The sequence below is a fragment of the Sphaerodactylus townsendi genome, linkage group LG03 (genome assembly GCF_021028975.2).
Source record: "Sphaerodactylus townsendi isolate TG3544 linkage group LG03, MPM_Stown_v2.3, whole genome shotgun sequence".
Lineage (NCBI taxonomy): Eukaryota > Metazoa > Chordata > Lepidosauria > Squamata > Sphaerodactylidae > Sphaerodactylus > Sphaerodactylus townsendi.
In genome coordinates this window covers 33904235-33926982 of record NC_059427.1, presented here as the reverse complement: position 1 = coordinate 33926982, position 22748 = coordinate 33904235, and the positions used below count along the sequence as shown (strand labels likewise).

Here is a 22748-nt window from a genome sequence, read left to right as displayed (position 1 = left end):
GTAGCACGCCGCAAACGGTAAGTGGGGAAAGGGCCTTTTCTCCAGGTGCCCTGACTTCTCCCCTGGAGATCAGAGGTAATTTGAGATCTCCAGCCACTGCCTGAAGGTTGGCAACAGTAGACCTTGGCCTATAAAAGTGTTTAGGACTGGAGGCTAGGACTGCCAATTCCAGGTTGGGGAACTCTGGGAAAATTGGAGGCATGGAGCCTCCGGAGGTTGTGTTTTGGGGAAAGGAGGGATCTAAGCAGGGGATTTTGCCATGCAGTCCAACCTCCGAAGCAGGCATTTTCTCCAAGCGAACTGCTCCCTTTCCAGTCTAAGGATCAGCCCACACCTTGAGGCTGCCCACCTTACCTGGGAGTTGGTTGTTGTCTTCCAGCTTTGTAATTCCCCTTGAGCCACCACCGTGACAAAGGCGGGCTACAATGCAGTGAAGAAAGGAATACTCTCAGCTGTCTTCCTTCTTTCCAAGTCAGTGTTGTCTACATCTGCAACCCCCAATATTTCTGTCCTGATTTCAATTACGTCAGCATCAAAGAGAAAATTAACCAGGGAAGGAGCAATAACCCTTTGGATTCCCAGCCCCACTAGACTCCCCCCTCCCCCCATGCGCTCTCGCCTATAGCCCTCCTCGGGGGAGGAGCTCCGCGACCCCACTGCCTTGGGGGGCGAGCGGGGGGGGGGGCGAGAGTGACGGGCCTGGGAAAGGGGCGGGCAGCCCAAGCCCTGCGCTGCCCAATCGGAGCCCGCCGCTCCGGAGCCTTTCCAAACCGGCGTGGGAGTGGGAGAGCCGGAGATCCTCGCTTGAGTTTTGCAAGGCGAGCGGGTGTCTCTGCGCCGTCCGCTGCTCAGGCGAGGTGCGGGGGGGTGAAGTGGTTTTTTTTTTTTTAAATTGCAGATCTCGGCCGCTGCAGAACTTTCTGCCTTCGCTTTTTTTTAAAAGACCCCAGGTCTAGTCATTGATCCGACCTCAGCTTTCCTCGCATGGATCTTCTTCCTTCGATCCCCTGAGCCGTCCTGGATCTACTCCACCTCTTTCTCTAGGTGGCCACAGGAGGAGCGGAGGCTTCGTCGGAAAGCTGTACAGTTGACGAGACGTAGTTAAAGGATCGAGGACGGGCAGGGAGCTTTCAGTTGGGGCGATCGATCCCCTGCGCTTTTCCCCGCTGGAGCCAGTAGATCCCGGCTCTTCGCTCGCCAGGTAAGGCTTGCAACCTCTCGGGAGCGCGCGCTGATGTGCTCTCGGGCAGCTCCGGGCAGCTTGAGGAGGCTGCTGCCGCCTGCAGCAAAGGAAGGCGGCCGCTCCGGAGAGGGGTGTCCGGGCGCCTCGCTCCGTGCATGTTCCGGAGTTCAGGATCCCCGTCGGTCATGCCGATCCGTTAGCCCTCTTGCTTGCCAAAGACGCCTGGAATAACTTTCCCCGACACAACCAGGCTGCTTTCTTTCCTGCTCTATGGGAAGTTTCGCCCTGTGTATACTATTATTATACATACAAGGGGTGGAGGACCGGATCCCGAATGAAATACAGCCGAGGAAAGCGGCGAGTGTGTGTGCGTGCGAGCTAGGGAGAGCTGGAGTTGGTTCTCGGCGCAGTGAGATTTCTTGGAGCGGCTTTCCAACGTGGGGGATCAGTTTGCATCTGGGAACGGGACACCTCTTAGACGAGAGCGGGCAGAAATCCGCAAGGAAGCTTCCACAGAGAGAGAGAGAGAGAGAGAGTCGTGCCTGTCCTCTGATGTGTGAAATGGGGTCTCCCCCACCCCCATGTTTACGATAGATGGTCACGATTGCTTGTAAGTCCTTTTTTGGGGGTCTGGGTCCTTTCCCCCATTTGGGGGGGGGGCTTGTGGAGTGCGTAGGGGCTGAGGTCAACATGGAGCCTAATCGACGAGGCCGCTTCCGCACACGTTTACTCCGAAGTAGATTCTGGTGGGTTCAAACGGGGCTGACTACTTCGGGCCTTGACCTCGACGGCCCAGGCAAGCCCAATCTCATCAGCTCCAGGGAGCTGAGCAGCGTCAGTCCGGGTTAGTTTTTTTTATGGGAAAATGTAGGGGCCGCCCCTGCTTCTCGCTGGCCTTGATGGGGTCGCCCTGCATTGGTTTGGCTTGACGGTACTTTGCGCGCACCACTGCAAAGCGGGTGGTCTCAGTTTCAGCTTTGGGTGGGCGCTGGGGGCGGCAGGTGGCGGGGGAGCTCCAGAGCTGGGGGGGGGAAAGCCCCGTCTCGGACGCGTCTGAGAGCCGGTTGGGTTCAGCTCGTCGAGGAATGGATCCCCCCCCTCCCGTAGGGTCGCATGAGGCGAGCTTGGGGTCCGACCGCAAGGAGTAACTCTCGATGGAGCCGCAGGAAAGCCAGCAGGTGTCCGCTCAGCCGGGAAACCTCCCCCTGGCCGGAATAGAGAATTCATAATCATAACGAAGAGAGTGCTGGAAAGCATGTGCAGAGCACGTTTTTGCCAGTCTGTCCACTCACCGCTTACACCTGGCTTAAGTCTTGGAGCAGTAGTTCTTAACCTTTAACCCTCTCCTGTCCCTTCGAGGATACAACACTGGAACCGACGCTCCCCCAACCAAGGCACCATGTTAAAAATTAGACTGGGACCTCCAGACTTGATGGAGATCTATTCATGATCCCCGTCTTTTGTGCATATCTGCCTCCCCCACAGAGCCGACGAGATTCTTGCGATGGGGGCCACCCGTCAACTCTTCCGAGCTAGGCTGGGTTCCTGTTTGCCACTTTTTAAGCCCTCCCTCCTGCCAGTTTTGGCCTTGGGGTGTTCTTCAGATTCACAATGGGCAGTATGAAGCCAGTCGCCTGTCTGAAGATCGGGGCTGCCGACCATCCCAAATGGCCCTCCCCCTTTTGGGAACGCCGACCCTCCAATCTGGAGACCCCGCGAGGAGGATCTGGCCTGGAAACTCCCTCGAGTCCCTTCAGATCTGTGAGAAGGGACCGAGTTGCTCCAGAGCGATCTTGATGTGTGTGTGTGTGTGAGAGAGAGAGAGAGAGAGGGAAGAGGCGTACAGCGACCTTCCATCTGCGCCGCGGTTTCTTCCCAGAGCTCCGGTGCGAAGAATTCTCCCCACGGCAACTTCATTACCAGCAATAAAGCGGGGAAGCCTCCGGGGCTGAGCTGCTGCTGCTGCGCCCGCCCTGCCTGGTGCAGCCGAGATCTGGTGGCGGGAGAACGAGCCGGTCCCTTTCCCTCGGCTGCTTCGGGGGAGGGGGAAAGAAGAGCGTTGGAGCGGAGAAGAAAATGCAAAAAAGCGCGAAATAAAAAAACTTTCCGCATTCCTTTCCAGTCTCTCAAATAAGGGGTTTCCTACCGTTCTTTTCTGCCTAAGCTGAGGGGTGGATCTGGCCATCTTTGATTCCTCTCTCTGTGGGGATCAAAATCTGTGCTTCAGGAGGGGCTGGCTCTCCTCTGGAATTCACCACAGAGGGACAGGCAGTCGTCCCCCCCCCCTCTCTCTGTGTGCGAGAGAGCTCCCTCTTATTTTATTTATTTTATCCTTGTTGCAAATAAACTAAAAAAAAATGCTTCCCAACTTTGCAGTGATGGCAGCATCTGTGGTCAAACAGCCACCCCAAAACTCTGGAAAGTTATTTTTCTTCCGAAACAGTGGGCCCTGTGTGACTGAGGTGTCTTCAGGAATACGGATAAGACAAGGGGCATCTGGCTGGGCTACCTTCAGTTATATGGCGAGGAGGACTACAATTCTCACCTGTCCAAAAGCACCTTATATGTTCTACAAATATCCACTGGTTTTATTTCCAAGCAATGGATATACAACAGGACTGGAGCATAGTCCCCTCATGGCACTGCATCCATTTTAACACTGCAGTCTTGTGAACTTGGAGGAAACCCAAAATTGAGGGAGACATTGGATTGGACTGCTTGTTGAGAGAAAGGGGAAGAGTATAAAGTGTGCCCAACTAGTAGCTAGAAGAAGACCCCCCCCCCCATCCTGCTGGCTGTTCACTTTTGTATCAACTGTTCTACCTAGAAGTCACCTTCAGCGGAGTTTATCTAGTAGTTGGCCTAACATTGAATGACAGTGTCTGTGGTTGCGGAAACATTTCCTTGCGCCTCCTGTTTTGTCCCTCCATACTTTTAGGTAGCCGGTAGCCAGCTGAGGTATTCTGACTCCTCCCCCCTCCCCGCAATTTCTGATTCCACAAGCTGTAAAAATAAATAACTCATGACAGCGTAGTCCCAGTATGCCACTCAATGTATTCCAAGGTGCATGCTCAATTATTGCATGCAAACCTTTGCACAGATGTGTTTTCAAATTGCTTTGACATACATTTTCCCTGGCACGTGTGGTATTTGCATAGCTAGCGTTTTCTGTCCTTCCCTTCCCATATGTTTTGGAATGCTAACATATTTGAGGGAAAGCACCGTAAGTTATTTTGTTCTTTTCACGAATCTTTAACGCCATTGAAAAGCCACACTCTGATATCAACCGTGCATTGAATCATTTGCGAGTGGCACCGTTTGCCCCTCAATCCAAGGGAATCTACTGCAGTAACTTATATTTATGGTGACAATTATCTGACTAATTATGTACAATAAAGACCTGCCGGTTCCAAAGTGACCATCTGGGTGTTTGCAATCTGTCTGCCATTTGTGCAAAAAGTTATTCTGATACAGTGGCAATTTGTTTTATTCCTCAGAAAGTACACTTGGCATTTTTAATGCACAATTTTCCATTAAGTTTGCCTGGCAGTACCCCTCTCATGTAAAAGTGTTAGGTTGTCTTTTTAATAGTCTTCAAAGGCTGTAATTTATGGATGCATTTTGGTTATAAGGCAGTATAAATATACTTTAGCATTAAATTTTTATGAGTGCAGTTATCATGTTATGAAAATAGGAATTATGCAGTTTTCTTCTTGCAAATTATTATTTTTTTTAAAAAAAAACAAGCTTTAGTTATTAAACACCCAAATTCTTGGTATAAGGTTTTTGGGAGGGGTGGGGGAGGGTGTGACAATTGTTTTTCAAAACGAGAGATTCTAAAAAAAAACCCACCTTGTTAACAAGAATGCTTTTGCTGCATATTATTAATATTTATTGTTATTAAACATTTATATGTTGCATACTCTCAGAGAGTTTTAGCTCTTAAGGTACCTTACAGGCATAAGTACAACTGTTGACCTTCTTTAGAAAAAAAATTTAAACAAAAGAACCCCAAAGTAATTTATTTTTAATGCCACACTGTCCTTTCGGTTTCAGCAAATTGTCTGAATCTCACTTGCTATTTACTATAGTGCTTACACTAATGTGCTTGTGTTACAGCTGTGGCGTAGGTAAGGCTTTTGAAAGAGCAGCAGACAAAGAACAGGGATTGACACTGGACCAATCAGATGCTTTTTGGACACACAAGCGTCTCATGGTTCTGATTTGGTGGCTTTGATCCAGTGTCCTCACTTGATTCTGTAAGAAGTCCTGAGCGCCACTGGCAAAACTGAACAGTTTTGGTTCAGAAGTTGGAGAAAACGATGCACCTGAAAGCTCAATCGTGAAGGCATTTTACCTGGGTCCCCTAGGAACTTTTAAGACTGCAATTCTGTGCACGGCTACTTGGAAGTCCACTCCATTGATCACAATGGGATTTACTTCAAAGAAACTGTGGATAAAATCGAGCCACAAAGAAAGATTCCCCATGTTGTAGTATACCAGGATGCCTGATTAGGTCAAAGGTTCCATTGCTTGATTAAGTACCTCTTTATATTTTAATTTTCTTTTAGTCATAGTGATTAGTAAAGTGGAGAATTTTAAATAACATTTTATCTAGCTTACATGATTCAGGCATCCTCTCTGATTAATTCTATTTATCCATGCAGTCTGCTTTGGAGGTAATTAAACTGCACTAGTGTTGTCTAATCTTGCTGTCTGATCTAATGCGATGTTGTCAAACAAGGATATTTACGGTAGTGCCACTGATTATGGCTTAAAGGCTATTCATCTAAAGAAGGGATGGGGTGCACTTTATTTTGTTAATGTGTTGTGCTTTGGGTTCACTACTTAAGCCCAGTTTTATTTTCAGAATTTAGTAGTTTTCTGTGCCTTAGAAGTGCTGCTGTGACATTTAACTCACTGTTGATGCACCTGAGAACTGGAGGAGATTTTTGACATAGTAGATGGAGCGCTGGAGAAATAATTTCCAGTGCAGCTCAGCTGTGGTACCCCCGGTGAGTTTGGGCAAGTTGTTGTCCATGATTCTTACTAGTTAACTGAAGAGCCTCCTTCACAATGGGGTTTTGAGTATGAGTGGAATTAGGAGTGTGGAACTATTTGTGTGTGAAGTATCATCAAGTTGCAGCTGACTAATGGTGTCCCTAGCAAGGGGCTTTCAAAGCAAGTAAGAAGCAGAGATGGTTTGCTGTTACCTTCCTCTGCAAAGTCTTCTTTGGAGGTTCCCCTTCCAAGTACCAACCCTGCTTATCTTCTGACGAGATCAGACTACACTATGCTGTCTTCCTTCCCATGAAACTATTTACAGAGTGCTTAACTGGGGTTGCGAAACAATGAAATCAATTCAGACATTGTATGTGCCACCTCCCTGTGCAGTTCAGAATTTAAATTGCCTATAAAGTGGAAATCTATACACTTAGCTGCTGAAAAATTGGGAGAGAAGATTCCTTGAATGAGTGGATGGGGTATAACCCCCGAGAATTTGATCCCATTGACATGCGTGGGGGAAATTATACCTGAAATTGTGTTTTCCACTGAAACAACATTTCAATTGATTTCCTAATGTGACTTGTTTTAATTCTGATATGAAAGATTTCAACAAGAGAATGTAGAAGAACAAATGACATGGCTTCAAATCTGGGTGGGTTTTTTTTCACACTTCTAATGATGATAACTTTTAAAAAATGGTTAAATGTAAACAATCCTTTTTGGCTTTTATGCTGGGTCACTGGAATCAATCTAAAATTTCAAAATTAAAGGGAAAGATGCATTAAAACAGACCAAAAGCAAAGCAATATCATTATTTATTAGTTCCTGCAGCAAGCAAGATGGAATCAAGAGAGGTCCAAAGGGAAACAAAATAAAGGAGGTGAACTTACCAAAAAACTCTGTGTGAGAGTGTGACAGGCAGATCACACTCTGTATGTATCTGTGTGAAATAATCCAGTATCCTTGTTCCAATATTCCACTGATTCTTCTTCAGGAAGAAGAAGGTGATTGTAAAGGGTATTTCGCCAGGGTTTGTTTCTTTCTCTTTTGGACAGCTCCCAGTGCTTTGTTATTTGTTAGCTGATCCATTACAAATTGCTATAAGGGTGGAGAAATCTGTGGATCTGTTGTGTGATTGGTTCTTTTCTTCTATTCCTCTGACCATTGTTTCTGAAATCGACAACTGGAGTGGTGATAATGCCCCTGTAGACATCTCTTGAATTATTATGTGATCTGGGGTAATTTTTCAGACGAGCTTAATAACTGGTGGTACACCTGCATTAGTCAAACATTTAAGCAAATTTAGTTAGAATGGAGCGGAGGAGTGATGTTGGTTCAATCGACAAAGTAGATAGGTCTTTAAAGGATTGTATAAGTACTTTCATAGTATTTATTTTATTGGAGGTACAGCCATAAAAATGTTTTAAGATTTTAGGTTGTTTATATATATTTTGTGTATATATATAAATTGGTATATTACTTTTTGTTTACTGAGTAGGGTATGTTGGTATTAATGTTTGTAAAGTCCTTGGTTGGACTTTTAATCAAAGTGGCTGTACCATTATTCCTGGACCTTGTGTTAATACACACACGCATGCACTCACACACATACACACACAGGGTCAAAGGTGGGATGTTTGTTACTGAAGGTATCTTGTGTCCGGATCTTGTTTGAAAATAGTTGCAGTTCTAGTGGGTGACCTGTCGGAAAATCTTTGCTAGGCTGGTCCCCCCCCTCCCCCCCGCCTGGCTAACAAATGACCCCCTGTAATATTTGACTACTGTAGAAATAATGACCTTGTCCTTGATTTGTCACCCCTATCAATTGATCAGACAGCTACTACAAATTGATCATAACCGTTTACTATTGGTCATTGTCAACTGATAGTATTTGACTGATCATTTGATAGGTGTGCTAAATCAGGACAAGTTCATTATTTCTAATAGATAATTCAGATCAATTCGGATGCAACACATATTGGCTACAAAGGGCAATTTGTGTATAATTAGAGGTTTGCCCTTGTTTACACATCTACCTAACTTTACTGATGTAACCTGGTCAAAAGCAACTGTCCTTTGGGCAGTCCAGTTTCAACTCCAGCAAATAGCAAGAAAGACATCTGTGATTTAGCAGTTGTAAAGGCTGAACTACACCAAGTATTTATCAAAGCAGCTTTACGAAGTGCAGCATCCTTGGTTCTCTGTTCTTTCGTGGCGTCATTTTAAGTAAGTTGACTTATTAAATATGTCATACAGTTGTCAGCTTGTGTATTTAAGTGCAATGGAATATTGAGCTAGTGCTCTTGAATTGTGTGTGCGTATGTTTCTGTGGATTGACTGTACAGCGCAACAAGGCGTATGCAATGAATTACTTTAAATTTGAACGCAATAAACAACTTGTAATTTGATTAGAGAATATAACTGTATCTTGATATACTGTGGCCTCATTTTAAAGAGTTAGATTATTATCAGTCCAATTCACAGCTCGAGGCAGCCGGGGATGGTGCTGCCGTCTCACTGCTGCGTTGCCTCTAAAGGGCTTTCAGGCAGCGAGGGGAGGCAAAAAAAATAACATCCCCACCTGCCGCTGGAAGCCCTCCATAAGGCTAAATGGAAAGACTGAGTCTTGGGCCGTGGTGTACCTGCCTGCAAAGCTGGGGTAGAAGCTGACTAACGGTTCCATGGGAACTTCTTGGCCGTCCCTGTGCCAGCGTCCAATCAGATGCTTGTGCAGCTCCGTGGCAGCCCCAACTTCCAGATTTTTAACTGTTGTGGAGCTGAGGGGCACCTGGCCTCCAGCGCCTTTGCCTTCTCCACTGGTGGGGTTGCTGCTTGTGCCAGTGGAGGAAAAACACGTTGGCCAGCCCCAGACTGGCTCCACTTCTCGATTCATCTTCCTCCATAGGATTGTACTGTAAAGAGTCTACTGCTAAGAATGATCTCATGAAGAGGATTTAAATGCTTTTTACACCTGTTTGAATTTTTTGTAACTGCACCTGTTTGAATTTTTTGTAATTGCTGTATGATGGGTGTTTAGGCCCTGTCTTGGCAGATTTATTATTTGATACAGACTGGTGGATGGTTCACCCATGCATTTGAGCTGGCACAGGCCTCATTCAGGGAATGTATCAGGTGGTTTTCACACGCAATGCTGTTTGTCTTTCTGGGATTACTCGCTTTCCCGGATAGAAACTGTAGAATTTTTACAATAATGACATGGTAAATTTCAGACGCCTTTCCACATACATCTGAGGTGGCATGTTTAAGAATGATGAATATGCCATCTCAGTAACTTGTTACGTATGAATTGTCTGTTGCTGTTTACAAATGTAATTGGATATGTTCTCAGGGGTCAAATAATTATGGAAACAAGGTATGGTCTAGTGCAGGGGTAGGGAACCTGCGGCTCTCCAGATGTTCAGGAACTACAATTCCCATCAGCCTCTGTCAGCATGGCCAATTGGCCATGCTGGTAGGGACTGATGGGAATTGTAGTTCCTGAACATCTGGAGAGCCGCAGGTTCCCTACCCCTGGTCTAGTGGATTTGGATGTGGGAAACTTCTGTTCTTATTCGGAATCAAAGGATGGCTAGGATATAGAAGAAGAGTTGGTTTTTATACTTTGCTTTTCTCTACCATTAAGGAGACCCGAAGTGACTTACAATCACCTTCCCTTCTCCTCTTCACAACAGAATACCTTGCAAGGTAAATGGTGCTGAGAGAGTTCTGAGAGAACTGTGACTGTCCCAAGGTCACCCAGATGCTGGCAGAGGAGCTATTAAGCCAGCAGCAGGGCACTGCGCAACTGTGCAGCACCTTATGATGGAAGTTGCCATGCACACTGGTGCCCCTCCACTGCAGGAGCTCTCCCCAGCATGGGTGAGGGCAGTCTGGGGTTGTTCCAGTGCAGTTTCTGCCTAAGAATACTCCCTTTTTTTGTGGCGTTGACTTACCTGATCAAAAAGGGTGGCGTAAGTCATTCTTGGCAATTGGCTTCCCCAGGAAGGAAGAGGTTTTTCTACTTCTCCCCCAGCTCCGGTGCCGCCGATTGCCTCTTTGGAGCTAGTATCATGTCATTGTCCCTGACTGCTGCTGTATGCGCCCCCCCCTGCCCAGATTGGGCTGTCTGCCGAGCTTCCCTTGATAATCATGAGAGCTGACTGCTTCCAAATGCAGTTTATTTATTTTACGTAAGACATTTTTAATCATTCTCCAGTAACAAACTCCAGGTGGTTCCAACAATAAAAAGATATTATTTCTAGTGTTCTTGTAAAGCATCTCTGGCACATGGAAGGCTGAGGAAAGAGGTATCCATTATTTATTTTGGGGAAAAGTCAGTGTTTCCAAAGAGAGGAGGGATTTGTCCCTGAGCAGCCACAGCGGCATAAGAAAGTCTGGTTGTTGTTTGGTACAGTTGTGATCCATCCGACCAGGACGAATTCAGGACTTTGCTAATCAGTCAGCTGGTAGGAAGTGACATAAGTTTGCTGAGCAACATTTTGTCCCCAAGACTCCAGAAGAAAATGGTCACTAGGAAATTCACTGGTGGGTGCTGTGGCATCCCCTTAGACACCACGTTGGGAACCACTGGTTTAGGATACCTCAGTGTCACATTCCAGTCAGTAAAGTGGGAATAGTCTTGACTTTATCTCAGTACTATGGTGAATTTGAATGAGGCAAGCACTCTAAAGCAGTTTGTTTGTAGCAGTGTTTTATCAATCTGAATAGCGCTATACAAATAATAAATGAGATTAATCGTGCATTCTTCAGAGAGGTCTTACTTCTGGTAGTGAGAAGCCCCCCCCCCCCCCCGGTTTCTCATGTGGATCCTTAGTTCAGACTTATCAGAAGACTGTTTTGTCAACATCTGTACATGGTCAACTACTTCCTGCTTCTCTTAGTGAAAACAGTTTTTCCTCTACATGGGAAGTGTAGTCCTAAGCAGATTCACACCTTGGTAAGGTCATTGAAGTCATGAAGGGTGAAAAGGGTGTAATTCTGCCAGCCTTCTAAAAGATTACCAAAAGGCAGGTTGAAAAAGTATATGCTATTGAACTAATCTCTGTCACTTGGTATAGGAAGCACCATGTCATCTCATGTACAGTACAATGGGAACATCATCACCACGTATTCTAGTATTTAGAAAACCCAAGGCAGCCAAAGGGTTAGCAGGCCAGACATAACTATGGTTGTCAGTTGCTGGTTTAGATGTCCAAGAGGCTTGGTCAGCAGTAGTAAGTCATGGTGACAGCTATGTTGCTTCCTCCTATGGCCCCATCAGGGTTCAAGCTGAGCAGCCTCTGCAGTGCTGTCAGTACCACTGGAATTTGATTGAGCCGTGCTTCTAGCCATCAGCAGCCCATGGGCAGGGCAGAGACCCACTTGGAACTTTCTCCGCTGCTCCTCTTTCTGTTCTTTCTACCCATTTATCTCATGTTGACAAATGCATTATTATGACTAATTATTTAGTTTGATGTTTGCTTGTTACGCTCTACCTACAACACTTTCTTGCAGCTGGGTGTTTGCTTCTCTGATTGTCGTCCTACACTGGAGTCTGCATGAGCAGCTTTTATATAGTAGTGGGCCTTGTAGTAGATGGAAAGCTTGAAAGCTATTTGCCCTGTGGATCGTCCTGACCACTCAGACAGTCTTCAAGTCAGAACTGCACATAACTGGTGCCTACTGATACGATATGGAGACCTCCTTGTTGAACTTCTGTTGCAGGGAATCATTTGTTGTCTTTAGACGGACCCGCCAAAACAGCGGTTCTCAACCTGGGGGTCGGGACCCCGGGGGGGGGGGGGTCGAACGACCCTTTCACAGGGGTTGCCTAAGACTCTCTGCATCAGTGTTCTCCATCTGTAAAATGGATAAATGTTAGGGTTGGGGGTCACCACAACATGAGGAACTGTATTAAAGGGTCGCAGCATTAGGAAGGTTGAGAACCAGTGCGCTAAAATGATAATGTGTCCTGAGAGAAAAGTCATTGTGTCTCCTTCTCCAGTGGTATCTGTATTTTTCTTGATTAGATTTGAATTTTACATAATTCCATATTACTTCCAGCATTTCACGGCCTCTTGACCCAGCTGTTTTTCTTGGTGGTGTCACACCACATCAAATGACATTGTGGTGATCGCTAGATCTGACAGAGTTGTATCTGGTCCATGAATGCTTATGCTGCAGTACAGTTTTATTAGTCTGCAAAATGCCACAAGACCCCTGTTTATTTTTGCAGCAGCAGGCCAACACTGTTACCCTTGCGATATTATTTTGTTCCAAGGTTTGCCGATTTTGGCCACCATTTTGTATTGCTTCAGCAATGTCTCCTTCCCAAAACTGGCTTTTTTCTTAGAATCATTCATTCCCATTTTAGAGTCTTCCAGGCCTTTTGGCAGGGCTGTTGAAAGGGAGGGGACGGGGAACAAAATTCCTAGAACCCAAATCAGTTGGACGACCCTTGAAGTCCACAACATGTTGCAGTCACAGAATGCATACCTTTTTTTAAAACAACAACTGCTATTATTCTTTTCTGCATTGTTCTGCATTGCAAGCATTGGGGGTTCAGGGAAGGCACAGCACAGTAAAATAGTAGTTTCAGTGTTTACAACGTTGCAGGCCTTTCTGCAATGTTTGCTATAAGTGTGATGGAAACCCCTTGCTTCTCAGTTTCTGCTGAACCCATCAGTCAAGAGCACTGGAGCAAAGCAAGATCAACCAGCACAAGTTACAGTCACTGCCAGGATGCAGCCTCCTAATAAGGTTGTTATCTCTAGCAGATTCCCTCTTCCTCTAGTTCCACCCAGCTCCATAGTTTTATCTGACCATGTGAAGGCTAGCAGTCATGGACTTGTATAATTTATGAGGTTACTAAGCCTACAGTATATACACTTATGGGACTGTATCTTAGTAATGCCCCAGTGCACCTTCAAATATTTTTCTCAGGTAGAAATAAGTACATTCATAAGTACCAGTCAACACTTCTATAGAGATAGCTATTAAGTTAATATTGAAAACCCAACACGAGCAACCAGCTTCTGGATATGTTCTGGCTTCGAACACCTTCAGTGGCTCGTGAGTGTGTGGTACGCTGTTTCCCCAAATATAAGACATCCCCTGAAAATAAGATGTAGTAGAGGTTTGGCTAAAGTGCAAAATATAAAGCATCCCCCGAAAGTAAGACGTAGCAAAGTTTTTGTTTGGAAGCATGCCCGACGAACAGAACACAGAAAAATAAGACATCCCCTGAAAATAAGACATAGCGCATCTTTGGGAGCAAAAATTAATATAAGACACTGTCTTATATTTGGGGAAACATGGTATCTACAATGTAAATATGTGTGTTACTGTTCACGCTCATATTACAGCTCCAGATCTTAAGGCAGGGCTTCCATTCTGTTTACTTTCAATGTTGGTCAATAAGTCATTGTTCTTCTGGATGTTTTTGTTGCAAGAGAAAGCTTTGCAGAGACAAATGAAGTCCATCCTGATTTTTGTAACAATAATCTTATGTGTACCTTATTGGCCAACATTGAAAGTTATTTCTTTATCCCCACTTCTAACTCCCCCTCCCCCCACTTTTCCATGTTGGTCTCAACTCTTCAACCATCCTGGCTGGCAACTTAAAAACATATTTAATAATAATTTAGCAGCAAATCTTTGTTAACACTGTGAATAGTAGGGGAAAGTTAATATTTCTCTATGATGTGTCAAAGCAGTGAATGGATGCTTCCTACTGTCCACCCTTTACATGTGTGATATGTTACCCAGCTTAACAGGTTATGAACGTATTTTTAAAAAATCTCCACCAGCTGCTAAGAGTGTAACAGCACATGAATATCTTTAAAATGGTGATGGGGAAAATAACTCGGCTTGGCAATGCTTTGGGGAAATAGCTCACTTGGCGATGCGAGAGGCAGACTGGGAGGGGATCTTTTAGACTATGTATATGGGGAAATATAGCATGGAGCGTTCTGCAGAGTAACACAAGGAGTCCAAATCAAATTTAAAATGTTTATATAAATTTGGTTTCAAGCACACATACAGGAAAATATGGAGGCACATACACACAAGTTCCTAGAGATATAAAAAGGTGAGAAAAATAGGTTTGGATGATAGAGAGGGAATTGGGAAGGCAGCAGGGTGATGCGTTACCTAATTGTTCCAATGCAGCAGACGAAATAGAAGGCAGGGACTCTATGCCAGCACAGAGATCCCATAGAAGGACTATATCATGTCTCACACCAACTTGACCAAGGGAGGTTCAGGTTAGAAATGAGCAATGAGCTTAAGGTGAGCAGGGTTTTTATAGGGTGGATTGCTAGTTTGGCAGGAAAAGAGACCCTTTGCATTAGGTTTCGTTTCCTACAGCTGTGCTGGGTTGTAGGGGCTGAGCTAATCAGCAGCTCTATCTATTGTCCTAAACCCAGGGGATGGTAGCCAATTGTTTCCTTGATTACATTAGCAACACCTTGAATAGGTGGTCGGAAGAGCGAGTCTCTGGCTATTGTAATGTAGCTGAGACAGCGAGATTAAATCAGGAATGGGAGCATTTAGAAGCTTTTAGGAACAGCTGAAGGGAAGGAAGGGTGCAGCATGTCATTCAAGGAATACTTCACATTTACAACTCTATTGACTGTAGCTCTGGCTTGGGTGTGGACATCAAGGAACAAATGAGTAGATTTATTTTCTACTGACTGTTTGCTATTCTTTGGGCTTGCTGTTGGCCCATTTTATCCTGCGCCACACCATATATATCTGCTAGCCTTAATATAACTCAAATATATATCTCACATATACCTTGTTTTTATAAATATCCCGCTTGGATGCGTGTTTTAAGATGTGGGGTGGAAGGGGTACATAACAGATAATAGAAAGTTAATTTACCTCAGTGATAACAAATAAGGAACAGATGATAGAACTTCGTTTAGCTTCCATTGCAAATAGCATGAGGGAGTTCTGGAGAAAACCCAGGAAAGGATATTCCAGTTCCTTCATTTTTGATCCTTGATCTCCCATTCTCATTCTGAAGCTGGTGACCTATTTTGAGATACCTAGTTGTATTTTCTGATGAGTTATGGACAGACAGATGGACCTGTGGATCCCTTTATTATTATAGATGCATGGTAGTAACTAGCTGAGTGATTTGTTTCGTGATATGACTTTATTGGTGTCTGTCTTTGTCCTTTCACATATGCTGCCTGCAAAACCGACTAGCCTTAGTCCGAGCGATTCCATTCATATCAAGGGGAAGCATGATCTTGCATTAATTCATAGTTCACAGTAAGTTTTGTAGTCTGTACCTCCTTCCAGTGCCCCAAATATTCCTTTCCAAATGTTATGCTGTGGAAAACGTCTGCAGTGTCTAGAGTGGAATGCCCTGTTGCACTTAACATCGATGCAGCTGCTCCATGCTAACTGGTGCAGAAGTGGAGATACACAACTTTATTTGGTGGCCATCTACACTTGCCTAGGAAAGGTAGATTTGACAATGGGTGGGAATTAACCAGAACCTAGGGCTCAAAGGGTTTTTCCTGCAACAGAGGGTAGACTATGGTCTCCTTTACAGCTAATGGAAAAGACCCTTTCTTTAAGGAGTCATTATTATCTGTTCCATCTACTGACTTGGCACTTTCCTAGTGACTTTTAATAGCATGAAGGGCAAGGGTCAAGAATATCAGAAGTGGCATGCACCTCTCCAGGGATTCTGTCTACACACTCAGGTGAAATAAGCTCAAAAGTTTCCGCTGAGGTGGGGCGAGCAGAAACTTCAGGAACACCAACATTTAATATGGAGTTTAAGTTGACACAGATATAAGCTATTTTTTCTGATAAGTGTCTGGTGAATTCTCACAGTGTGATAAAAATAAATCCTCTAGGGATCAGAATGTAGAAGGTCCCTGGCTGAAAGAGTGTTCTTGGCAGCTCTGAGTGGACAACATGCTGGTGGGAAGTAAGACTTTTTCATAACCATCACTACTGCATGATAGACTGGGAAATGAACTCTATCCTGTACAGCCTTTGGAATGAGTCTTTCTCCGCAATTATTCTAGCCATCATCCCAATTCTTTCATTGAGCCAATGTTTTGGAGGTTGAGGATGTTACTTTCTTCACAGGGGAGGAGGACAATTTGGTGCACGCCACAGAGCATTCAAGAAAACATGTGGCTCCGTCGTTCTCCAGTGGTAAACCATGTTTGCAGAGTTCTGGGGCCCTCAAAGACTTAATCCAAATTATGATCTGTCCATGACAACCAAGTTCCTAAGCGTTCCTCCGTTCTCATCTGTTTTCTGCTGTAAATAGAACACTGCATTGAGAACGTGACCAGATATACTTGTTGGACACAGTGTTAACTGAGATGGTTCTGTGCTTGCCATAGTGACTGTGAAATCAACATAGCTTCCGAATGCTGACTTGGTGGTTGAAATGCAAACACAATGAAATACATTAAAAACCAGACGTTAAAATTAACCATTTAAAACTGCCAATAGGCAGAAAAACTGAAATTAATCAAATTCCATTGTCAGGTAAACCGAGACTAAGGAGACCATGCATACATCTCGGTGTGTGTGTGTGTGTGTGTGCGTGTGTGCCCTACTGCATAATCAAGGGGATGTCACCGAAAAGGTCCTCTCTCATATACCTACCGGTCCAGCTTCTTTGGTCAACAGAGCAGTCGAGAGGACCTCTAACTGTGATTTTAGTTACTGGAAGGAATGTAAGAAAGAAAGAAAGAAAGAAAGAAAGAAAGGAAGAAAGAAAGGAAGAAAGGAAGGAAGAAGAAGAAGAAGAAGAGTGGTTTTATATCTCCCCTTTCTCTCCTGTAGGAGACTCAAAGGGGCTTACAATCTCCTTGCCCTTCCCCCCTCACAACAAACACCCTGTGAGGTGGGTGGGGCTGAGAGAGCTCCGAAAAGCTATGACTAGCCCAAGGTCACCCAGCTGGCATGTGTGGGAGTGCACAGGCTAATCTGAATCCCCCAGATAAGCCTCCACAGCTCAAGTGGCAGAGCAGGGAATCAAACCCAGTTCCTCCAAAAGACGGCCCTTTAAGAGTTGAGGAATAATAGAGTCACTCCCCTTTCCCTGAACCTTTCCAGCTTTTTTTTCCTGGATTTTTCACATCCTTGTGCAGGCTATGCATTTGCAAATGAGTCTTCATCTACAAAATAACATACAATTGTCTTTTTTGTGCATTCCTTCTATATTGTTCAGGGGTAGAGATAATCCTTTATGCCCATACAGTCCCAGGCATGGTAGGGTTCAGTTTTCAATTGGCTCCTTGCTGGTATTGCAATAAGAATAATATATATTAATAATGTAATTTATTTAGATTTACCTCTTTTAAAAGCACATACAGTAGCTTAGAGCAGTCTGACTACAATGCGACATAGCATGACAATGAGACTATCCCAGCAGGGGACGATACTAATAATATACACAGAAATTACTTCCCCTTGCTTCGAGTATTAAATAATTGGAGGTAATTGTCCAACTCACCCTGCTAGTATATTTAAAGTAGTAGCATTGGTATTGGTAATAATAATAATAATTGTCTTCTTCCAAATTGGTAAGGTATTCACAGGTATAACAATGCAAAATATTACTGTGGTAGTGTCACATGCTTTTTCGTGCCTGTCAGTGTTGTAAGCATAACCCAAAGCCTACACAGAAGTATAGGCTTGATTTGGGTTGCACACCACAGCTATTGTATTGTGTTCGTTAGGTTCACATTATTTTCTGTTCTTTTCTTATTATTCTCTACTGTACCCAAACCCTTGTGTGTTTGCAATTCTCTTCTTCCTGGATCATTGTAGTTATCTGAAGAGGTCGGCTGGTCAGGCTCTAGGGGTCTGGAGCTGAACTGTCCAGTGACTGGATCCAAATTTTTTGCTTTTTGTGCCATTAAACTGGAAAAAAAAGAAGGGAAAGGGGCCTTCAAAAGATTGAAATGCTTTTTGTTTTGTTTAGTATATCCTCAGTAATGAATATTGACCTTCTTTTTTGGTTCTGATGTTTGTTTATCTGTTTCAGTTGAATTATCTTATAATTTTAAATGGCGTTTTTAATTGTTGAAATGTTTTAATAATCTCATGTTTGCTGTCTTGGGGACTTTGAGTAGAGAGGTGGTGTTAAAATGTTTATTCTGAATAAAATTACTATTGTGGCATAAGGTTTTGTGAACTAGAGCTGATGTCATCAGATACATGTTCAGTTGGGTTCTAGTACACAAAAGATTTACACCACAATGCATCTGTTAGTCTTTATGATGACGCAGGACTCCTTATTGACTGAAGAGGGGGCACCCTGTTGTTAGCTTGTCAGTGGTGTGGTGACACACAACTGTCAATGGAAAGCTACCTTCTCTGCCCTGGTTCCTTTGCCAGACTACAGAGGATGATATCTGACCAGACCAGTAATTTAAACCTAACCCCCACCCCCGGTGTGGTGGTGGGAAGATATTGCCCAGGTCCCCGCTACTATAGAAGAGGAATTGAACTTTTCCTATCCATACTATTACCCAGTTGGAAATGCCCTCCTCCCCTTCACTTGGGCTTCTTTAAATCTAGGTAGGTAAAAGGCAAATACGCATTAGACAACCATTAAGGTGTATTAGTCCTGGATTAATGTTAGGCAAGGGATGAGCTTCATGTGGAGTTCAAAAAATAATAGATGGTTGGTTTCATTGGCACATTTCTGTGGACACTGTGATTTCAACTCATATAGCATAACTTTAGCAGCTCCTTCCTCCAGTGGCGGCCCAAAATGTCCCCCCCGCAAGCCTGCTCCTGTGCCCACAAAAACTTGTAATTTGATCCACCCCAGTATCTGTTCATTACAGTAATAATTTATCTCAGGAATCCCCTACATCACTGTGTTGGCCCAATGGGTTACTTCATTAGTTGTTTATTCCACATGATGCCAGTACTCTGTGCCAATGACTTATCCCAGTGGTTGTTTATTCCTCAAGACTGTCTACCCCAATTAAAGGGAAGCTTTTTTCGATTGGGGAGTTATCTTGTTCTGGAGGTTGCATTTACCTTGAAAGACCAGGTTTGTAGCTTCAGGGTGCTTCTGGATCCTGTTCGATGGTTGGAAGCATAGCTCCATTTATCAGTTTAATTTGATATGCCAACTGTGGGCCTTCCTCAGAAAAGTGTGATCTGGCCACAGTGACCTATGCTCTGATTACATCCGCTTAGATTACTATACTGCATTTTGCATGGGGCTGCCTTTTAAAAAGGTCTAGAACAGTGGTGGCGAACCTTTGGCACTCCAGATGTTATGAACTACAATTCCTATCAGCCCCTGGCCATGCTGATGGAAATTGTAGTCCATTTAGCCATACTGATGGGAATTGTAATCCAATTGGCCATGCTGGCAGGGGCTGATGGGAATTGTAGTCCATAACATCTGGAGTGCCAAAGGTTCGCCACCATGGGTCTAGAACAGGGGTAGGGGACCTGTGGCTCGAGAGCCGCATGCGGCTCTTCTGTCCTTGCACTGCGGCTCCACGAGCTGAGCCACTGGCCCCATCCTTGCCCGCCCTGCAGGCAACAGGGTGGGCGCACCAACTGCCCGCGGTCGGCTGGGCCGTGCCCCGGGCTTCCCCTCTCGCCCACCCCGTTGGAGCGGGCCGGGCGTTTTCCCGGCGGCCAGCAAGGCCGAGCCACTGGCCCCATCCTTGCCCGCCCTGCAGGCAGCAGGGTGGACACATCCATGCGCTTCTCAGAATGAGCAGAATAAAAGGTAAAAAAAACCCCAATATATACAGTGTTATCTTTATTTTAAATGTCAAAAATTATTTGCGGCTCCAAGTGTTTTCTTTTCCCATGGAAAACGGGTCCAAATGACTCTTTGAGTGTTAAAGGTTCCCTACCCCTGGTCTAGAAACTTCAGTTGGTCCAAAAGGCAGCAGTTAGACTACTGTTTTAGGGGAGGATACAGGAAGCCTATTGTATCAGTGGTGAAAAATTCACACTAGCTGTCCAGCTGTTTTCAGGCATAATTCAGAGTGCCAGTTTATTCTGATAAGGCCTCACAGGACTTGGGGTCAGGGTACTTGAAGGGTATGTGAAGGTTTTCCCCTTTCTGTACTGGCCAGCTCATTTCTGTTTGTTTTGTTGTTCTTCGGAACGGGTGTATTAATTTTAATCACGCATTATGAAGAGTTAGCAGTGTGTTGAGATTTATTTACATTGCAAGTCTGTCCTCATTTGGACTGAGGAGCTGGATGAAGAAGTTATTGAATTAACCTTGCTGCCTTAAAATCTTCATTCATGACTGACATAAAATTTATCATGGAGTTCGTGTACTGCACTCAGTTGGCTGAATAGTGTTTAGGTTTTGTTTGATGCCTTTCAAATGGGACTTTATGGGAGGACTAAAGGTTCTTTTGAAATCCTTCAGGAGAGGGATAGTTGCCACATGTATGCAACTCTGAACTCCTGAGAAGAAGAAAAAAGCATAATAAAGAATAATGTGACTATATTTTTTTCCTTGCCGTGGCTTAAAGCAGCTGGGGAGCATTTGTGATCAGGAAAAAGTCAGCTCCCCCTCAATGCCATGACAGAGCTGCTTTTCAGGAACAAATGACAGCTGTGTGAATCATGTCTTTATGATCAAGACCAACCTGTCAGACATTTCTACTTCTCAAACATCTCTACTAGTTCACTCTTCGCCGGTCCCACAGCTTGCCAGGTCACCTGTCTCCAAGGTGGGAGCGAGGGGGAACTGCACCTGGGGCACGCGTGTGGCCTGCATCCCTGTCACACCCTGGAACGCCCCCACCATGTCCCCAGACCGACGCACTCCCGGTGCATCGCGCACCACCCCACCCCTTGGTGCTATTGTAACCTCTAACTGTGGGTTCTGTGGGGCAGAACTTGGAAGCAGTTGCAAAGAACTAAATTTTAAAACAAAATGGTTTACTTCCTTAACAAATAACACTTTTAACATTAACATTTAACATTAACAATTTACAGGCCTTCTAGGTTGCATTTCAAGTCCTTATCTTGACAATCTACTGATAAATGCCAAGTCCAATTCTTCCTGCTGGTGGTTGGCTTATGAAGACTTCAGAGGCTTGGTGAATGGGATCCAAGATGATGAAGGTCCCCAAACGAACTCCCATCAATTACATACATAGCAAGCCCTGAAACAATAAATTCTAACATTTACAAATATAGCAAAAATAAATAACTCCCTTCCCACTAGTTCCCAACGACTTTGCAGTTACCTTAAACAAGGTGTTAAGAGCTTATAAAGAATTAAATCACGGTCCTAGCCTGGTAGCCTTGCTTCCTCCAACTTCACCAGTTTTTGCAGCCTTCTGCTGCTTTGAGTCTCCACCCCTTTCTGGGTCAACCCATTCTGAACATAGGGGTTACGCTATGCCATTGCCTGTCTCCTAAACTCATGAGTTGTTACAACTCCTCCTTTTCTTCCAGGCCAACAGAACTATTAGTATCTTCTTTCCTTCATGATACTTCATGATAGTTGAATCAAACTATTCTTTCCCTCAGAAGGTCATGTCACTATAAATCAGATTCTAATCCTCCAGAATATTAAAAAAAAATTCCGCATATTCTGATCTTGCTTCCTTTCCCTTCTACAACCCTTTGCAATGTGAAACCACCCGCTATATTGCTGTGTATATTTCATGTGCTTTGGAATTCTCACGCCGCCATGGCATTGTAGAATGGTTGTCATTTTTTAAGCAATGAACTGTGGACTTGCTTTTTTTGGGTGGGGGTGGGGTGCTGTGATTTGTAAATAATGTCATGAATTTAAAGCTAGTCTCTCATCCATTATACATAACTATACTCTGCTTCACATAAAGACATTGGTAGATTGTATATTCCTCTGCTACAGAACAAAGCATGCTGGACCTTCTTTGTTGTAGAATCCTCTGTCTGGGTGCCTACCTAGCCCTGCTCCCCCCATCTTTTTGAAAGTTTGAAAGTAACAATAATATTTTGCTCCTATATTAAAGTACCATGTTCAATAATGTACAAAATAATGGTTTCGACCAAGGCAGTACGTAAAAATGAATGATAATTCTCATATTTATTTGGGACTATATTCTAATGCAGAAGCATACGATTTTCTCAACCACTGCATCTCAACTGACCAAACCAACATCTTTATATAGAGCAGAGAACAGCAATAAATAAGTTGCTCATTTAATGTCATGTATTTTCTCTCCCACTTTCTGCACTGAGATTATAAACTCCTGTGGGCTGGAACCCATCAAACAAATGTGCTGTCATGGCATTGCTTCCTAATGCCAGGGGTGCAAGTAAATGTGACTCTTTTGGTTGATAGTGTTGTCAGCGTGAGATGGATTCACTCTGTAAGGGAAGCTATGGCCCTCAGTTTGCAAGATCTGAGCAAGGCTGTTCATGATAGGACATTTTGGAGGACATTAATTCATAGGGTCGGCATGAATCGGAACTGACTTGATGGCACTTACAACATTGTCCACTCTGAATGGCAGGTGCTCTCCTTGGCTTTAATCAAAGATTTTTTTCCCCTAGCTCTGGAATACTTTAGCTGGAG

The 22748-nt window shown here is 44.4% G+C and overlaps 1 protein-coding gene across 2 annotated transcripts in view; it reads left to right on the top strand.

The window, feature by feature from the left end:
* The first annotated feature begins 787 nt into the window (after window positions 1–787).
* TAFA4 (TAFA chemokine like family member 4) overlaps window positions 788–22748 on the top strand; it is a 180999-nt gene continuing 159038 nt past the window's right edge. For both annotated transcript variants that reach the window (XR_007244095.1, XM_048491806.1), the window contains exon 1: window positions 788–1201. The gene's annotated coding sequence lies outside the window, so the exon portion shown is untranslated. The remainder of the gene's footprint in view (window positions 1202–22748) is intronic.